Here is a 6,052-nt window from a genome sequence, read left to right on the forward strand (position 1 = left end):
CAAGTTGACAGAAGAACCAGCTAATGCGAAATATAATAATAACACAATACAAAATGCGTTACTTGAAATTATATCAGATATCATTTTGGATGAAATAAGGAAAAAGTAGCAATGCAAAGCTATTCTTCATTTTGTTTGGTGAATCCAAAGATTTGTCCAGAAGACAGCAATTTTTGTTGTTATTAAATATTTGTTCGAATGAGTAATTCATTAAGAATTTATTGGTTTCATGACAGCAGAAAGTTCATATGGATATATCCAGAAGAAGCTAATATAAAGTGTAATTGATGTACGAAATTTTACAGCTCAGGGTAAGTGAAGTGGTGTTTAACAAAGAATAAAAGAGATCATGTGTCAGGCTCTATACGAACGTTATCTTTCCCGTAAGATGAACTTGGTCATTGTGGATGAAGTGAAATCAGTCATTCCTGTAGCTGATTTTTACCCAGCATTGGAAACGAGCTATAACTTTCTCAGTAGTTCATATGTACCTGCCAAGTGAATCAAATACCAAAAAGACATATCCGGCTGACAAATCAGTTGAGCTAAAATTTACTTTGACGCTCGTTGGGAAAGCCAGATCAGAGTGACTGAGGCAATGGAAAAGCAATTTGACTGCTTCATTAAGACATTAAGAAGTAGAGAATAATTATCGGGGAAGGTGGAACATCATCATGATGGCCGATTACCACTGGTCGTTGGAATGAGATGTTTAAAATACAATGCATAAAAGAACAATAACAATACAGTTTATGAGACTAAAATACATAATTTCATTAAAAATCATGACAAATGAGGATGCGTATTTTACACCAATTTTGACCCTTTTTTTGTTTGTATTTTTCTGTACAAACGTAATTACAAAAAAAAACAAATGTTCATTGTGGTAAACGAAATAATAATTTGATCTAAGTTCGTTTTTTTTCTTTTCTTCCCGATTCACAAATCTACTTATATGACAGAAATAAATTAATATTATTTTCAAATCCTGCATAGCTGAATTATGGAAAATTGCTGTGTGCTTGAACTTTATAAATGTTACAAATATTCAGTGAAATATAAAATATTTCTTAACTCGTTTCACTTTGTTCGTGGTATTATTCTTTAATGAAATGTTTTATTTTCCTTTGTTGGCTTATAGTATGTTGCTGCTCATGGAGAAATCTGGTGAACACACTGTGTTAACCTACTTTTGCTAGAGCGATGCTGGCTTTGTAAACTGCTTCTTGCAAGTCATTTGAACATGTGTATGAGTATATTTAATTTTTAACATAGTAACGAGTTTTGATTATGTGTTTTATTATGTTGCGTATTACACTTTATCACAGTCTCCGATTTATCATGTTATATGTCACGGTTTCAAATAGTCGGAAATTGTTATTTGAATTTAAGATTAATTGAGTGTCAATGTGTATCAAATTTATGATATTTGCCAACAAAACCGATACACACAATTGTCTTTTTCAACACAAATTTATTATATACACAATTCACATAATTTTGATACTTATATTACAGAATCTACAAATACACATAACAGGTGGGACATTTGCAAAACATATATATATATACATTAAACACATAGAAACATAGATATTAAAATAAATATACAAAATCCGTTATACATTCGTTGTCACTGCTCTGCCAGATTCTGTGTGTAAAGTAAAAATATTTGTTCAGAAAATATGCTTTTTCTACATTATACTCATTTTATTAAATTAGTGTCTGTATATTATAAGTTTAATGTATTCTTACTGTGTAGAGCACTCTAATGACATGCTGACAAATTAAGAGTAAATAATTCCATATGTTAAACTACAAATTTTTACCAACACGATTTCCATAAAAAAAAAGGGCAACAAGTTAGGCTAAAATACGATTAAACCATTCTGAACATTGATGACATTTTTAACACGTGATAGAAGAAACAGTTTAAGTTTTATAAGTCTGTAAATCCAACAAGAACTGTGTAAGAATCTATAAAAATTTATTTTCAACCATTCCTCTATAAGCAAATGTCTTCAGCTTTGAATTTTCTACTGATAAAAATGTTACATACACTTTATCATAAAAATAAAATAAAATTCACTACATATCAGCAGTGCTACAATTCTTTCTATAACTTCTTGAACCATTCCCAGTTGTATAAATATTTACAATATACCATAGTATTTTCCTTACTTTGGAATAAAAGTTGAACTCTAAGCAGGTATAAAGATCACACAAAAGTAGAAAAACAAAATCAACAAAGTTCTTCTAATTCCTTTTCTCAAACCATTAAAGAAATATATTTCTCCATGAATTATTTAAAAATTATTTGAATTTTTTATTTACATTTTGAAAAATAAATATTTGTTTCACATTTTTAGTAGATTTGTTTATTTTTCTCTCACTCATGCATCTGAGAAAGTACTCAAAAATGTGGAATGATGTTATATTCTTTATCATGTTAAAATGTGTACAGATATGCATAAATAATTTCTTTTATAAGGGTTTACATAACCCACTAACAGAGTTTTTATTATTATTATTTTTATTTATAAGGCATAAAAAATGTCATTTATTTATTTTTGAATTTAAAGCATTTGCTATTGCAAAAATTTATGCAAATACAACAAACAGGAAAGTAACTCTTGTTATTATACAATAAATTGTATCTTATTAAAGTTACACATGTAAATATAAAAAGTTATTAATATTCTGCTTCATTAAAATATTTTTTTTCTTAACATATAAAGAGAACTACCTCTCAGATGAACTGTACAAAATATAGTAAAAACAAGTGTTTCTATCAACAGTGAATGCATTAAAATTTAAAGTATCTGAAAACGATCTCCAACAAAACCGAGTTCTATAATGTCAGAAATTTTATCATAGGAACATTACTATTCAGTTGAAACACTTCTCCCAGTTACAAATCAACTAAATTAAATTGGAATGAATGGATTTAAATGTAGCTAAAAATTTTACAAGTGAAAATAATTACATTGGCCACGAAGACAAATATTATTCTATTTTTTCACCAGTAAAAGCTGATACTGAATGGAATTTATGGATATTACAAAATAAACAATATTTAATTATGAGGCGATATCTTAAATTAAAGTTCTCATACTGTTAGATGAAGAGCCAAGCATAGCAATGAACTTTCACAATTACTGTAATTGTTTTTATTGTGTTTCATTAGGATGTTAGGTTCAATGAAGAAGAAAATATCTCAGTAAGATAATAGTAATTTATAACATACCTTTAAAAGTTAAGGAGCAGCGTATAGTTTATTTGCATTCACTTCCAGAAAGTCTCTAAAGAGCGGAGACAAACGAATTTTGATCTCTGGTTTCCCATTTGTTGTAATAAGGAGATATATCTGAAAAAAAGGAGTGTAACTTAATGAATAATTCAATAACTTAACTTAACTACTTAAAATAATTCTGATACTAAAAAAAAATATGTATATAGAATGAAATATATATGGGTATATATATATATATATGTATAACATTAAAAGTTCACATGGTAATGATGACTTTTTACGGAGTTTCCCAATTTACCCTTTTATATCGAAATATCCAACAATTTATAACACTTTCTGAACTATGCTACTATTTTTACTGAGGCTAGTTATTTTTTAATGCAAAGTTTTGTTGATATAAAATGTACTAGCTGTATTTGGATGAGATAAATCACAATACCCATTTGTAACTAATTTTTTCCTTGATATATCAGAAAATAGCAAGGTGTTTCTAATGTTAAACAATTGAATATTTTCAAAGTTAAATAGTATTTATCCATTGCATCACATATAGTGTAATAATGTTATGAAAAAGTAATTACAATGAAAAACGATATATATACATTTACAGTTTGTAATAATTAAGTCATTATAATAAGAAAATAAATCCACTCATAACATTCAGTTTGGACCTTTATATTTCTTATGTTTACATCCCTAGAATTTTTTTTTTATTCTTATACAGAAGACAAAAGTGAAATATTGTCAAAGTTGGGAGAATTATGAAGAATGTGCCATACTTGAGTAGCCTGACATTAATAAACCATTGCTTTGAATTTTAGCAGGATAATGATACAGAACTTTGGGTCCTGCTGAGTAAAGTAATTTGAAGAAGATAGTAAGGATTTGTTATGTGAAATTTACAAAATAATCAGCTTAACGTCATGTGTTCATTCAACAGAAAAGATTTTAAAAATTAATGAACCTACAAGAAGAATTTTAAAAACATGCCAACACATAGGTTTAGAAAAATAAGTAACTGATTAATGAAGTGATATAGTTAAGGTAAAATAATACCTACTAATTAATTATAGATTAGTACTGTGTTCCAAAAATAAAGTTTTATTGCGAATATTTTATTACTGAGTACAAATTTAGCTTTAAATTACAATATCATTCTTTTGCAACCTTCCACAAAATTTCAAGGGTTCATACCTCGGACTCACACTTCTGTCCAACACAAATACAGAACCTCAAAGTTGAATTCAAATATTTATAAGTGTAATTACCCTATTCAATTTACCATACTTTTCTTTACGTTTAAACGAAATAAAGCTGCTGAGGTATATATTATTTTTAAACTTACCCATAACGAATTTTTTTCTTCTTGGTATATTTGTTCTTAGGATCTTTCACATAAACCTCTTTTACAATATTTTTTGCACACTGGTAAAGAAATGCAGTCATTAATATTACAACTACGAAGTAATAATTCTAACTCAATGATATATATTAAAAGAGCAACTGTAAGTAAATTCAATGCTCAGACACCAGTGATGAAAACAAAGAGAAGCTTATCAATTATATAATCACAAAATTGTGAAAAATAAACAAAAACTTGTATTCAATCCTCTAAATTACACCATTAAAGTTATTAATCACCTTGGGGTTACACATTTTAACTTGAAACATAAATCATTACAAAATATGCCTTTGCGCTACACAAAGTAAATATTAATACTTTTGTAACATTATCGATATCACAAGAAAACAGACTGGATATTTCTTACAATGTTTCTAACTAAATCATTCCTGACGAAAAAAATGTAGGTTTTTGATTCTGTGGCATTGAAATCTGCAGTTCGATCTTCCTCAGCAGAATCAGCATACATCCCAAAGTGGCTTTCCTGTAAGAAAGCACACACTGTTTAAATAAAAGTTTTTTATCCTCCATAAACATTAATATCACGTTGTTCAATAGAGAAAATACTGTAAAACACTCCCTCTAAATCTCAAACCGGCCAGGCATGGCCAAGCGCGTTAAGGCGTGCGACTCGTAATCTGAGGGTCGCGGGTTCGCATCCGACTCGCGCCAAACATGCTCGCCCTCCCAGCCGTGGGGGCATTATAATGTGACGGTCAATCCAACTATTCGTTGGTAAAAGAGTAGCCCAAGAGTTGGCGGTGGGTGGTGATGACTAGCTGCCTTCCCTCTAGTCTTACACTGCTAAATTAGGGACGGCTAGCACAGATAGCCCTCGAGTAGCATTGTACGAAATTTCAAAACAAACAAACAAACAAGCTACCCTCTATATGCGATTTTTAATAACGCATTCCACAACCATTTTGCATCCACCTATTGGAATCAAAGATTTCAACATATCTTCCATGCAAATCATAAATCGTTATCTTTCCACCAATAGGAATACACCATCGTCACGTGACGAATGTATCTCCCTCTTATGTGTCTCTACCGAGAAATCACTTTTTTTGTGATGCTGAGGTTTAGACATTTTTATTTTTCTTCAAGTTTTGGTTGGAGTGGTTTACGTCAGTGTAACTTACAATTTAATTCAAGAAATTTCCACTTTGAGTTTGAAAGAAGTTATTTACTCCTGTTTTAATATTTCACTTGTTTGTTCGATCTCAAGCCTGAATTTCTCAGTTAACGTTACGACTTCAGATACTTCTCATTCATACGATGCCTTACTTCAGGCCACAGGTGCAAGCGACCAAGCAGGCTATTTACTAGCATTCATTCATAGGAAAATTGAGCATTATATGGGACAACATTTGTCTGAAAGGGATTTTGATCATTTC

General features: G+C 29.7%; 1 long non-coding RNA gene across 1 annotated transcript; it reads right to left on the reverse strand.

Moving 5' to 3' along the window:
• Window positions 1–1,469: 1,469 nt before the first annotated feature.
• On the reverse strand, window positions 1,470–5,139 carry LOC143257937 (uncharacterized). The gene is made up of 4 exons (XR_013032036.1): window positions 5,023–5,139; window positions 4,599–4,678; window positions 3,248–3,367; window positions 1,470–1,651 (listed from the first exon to the last, which is right to left on the reverse strand). It is a non-coding gene; the product is annotated as an uncharacterized LOC143257937 (long non-coding RNA).
• Window positions 5,140–6,052: the final 913 nt, after the last annotated feature.

Source organism: Tachypleus tridentatus, chromosome 7 (assembly GCF_004210375.1).
Source record: "Tachypleus tridentatus isolate NWPU-2018 chromosome 7, ASM421037v1, whole genome shotgun sequence".
NCBI lineage: Eukaryota > Metazoa > Arthropoda > Merostomata > Xiphosura > Limulidae > Tachypleus > Tachypleus tridentatus.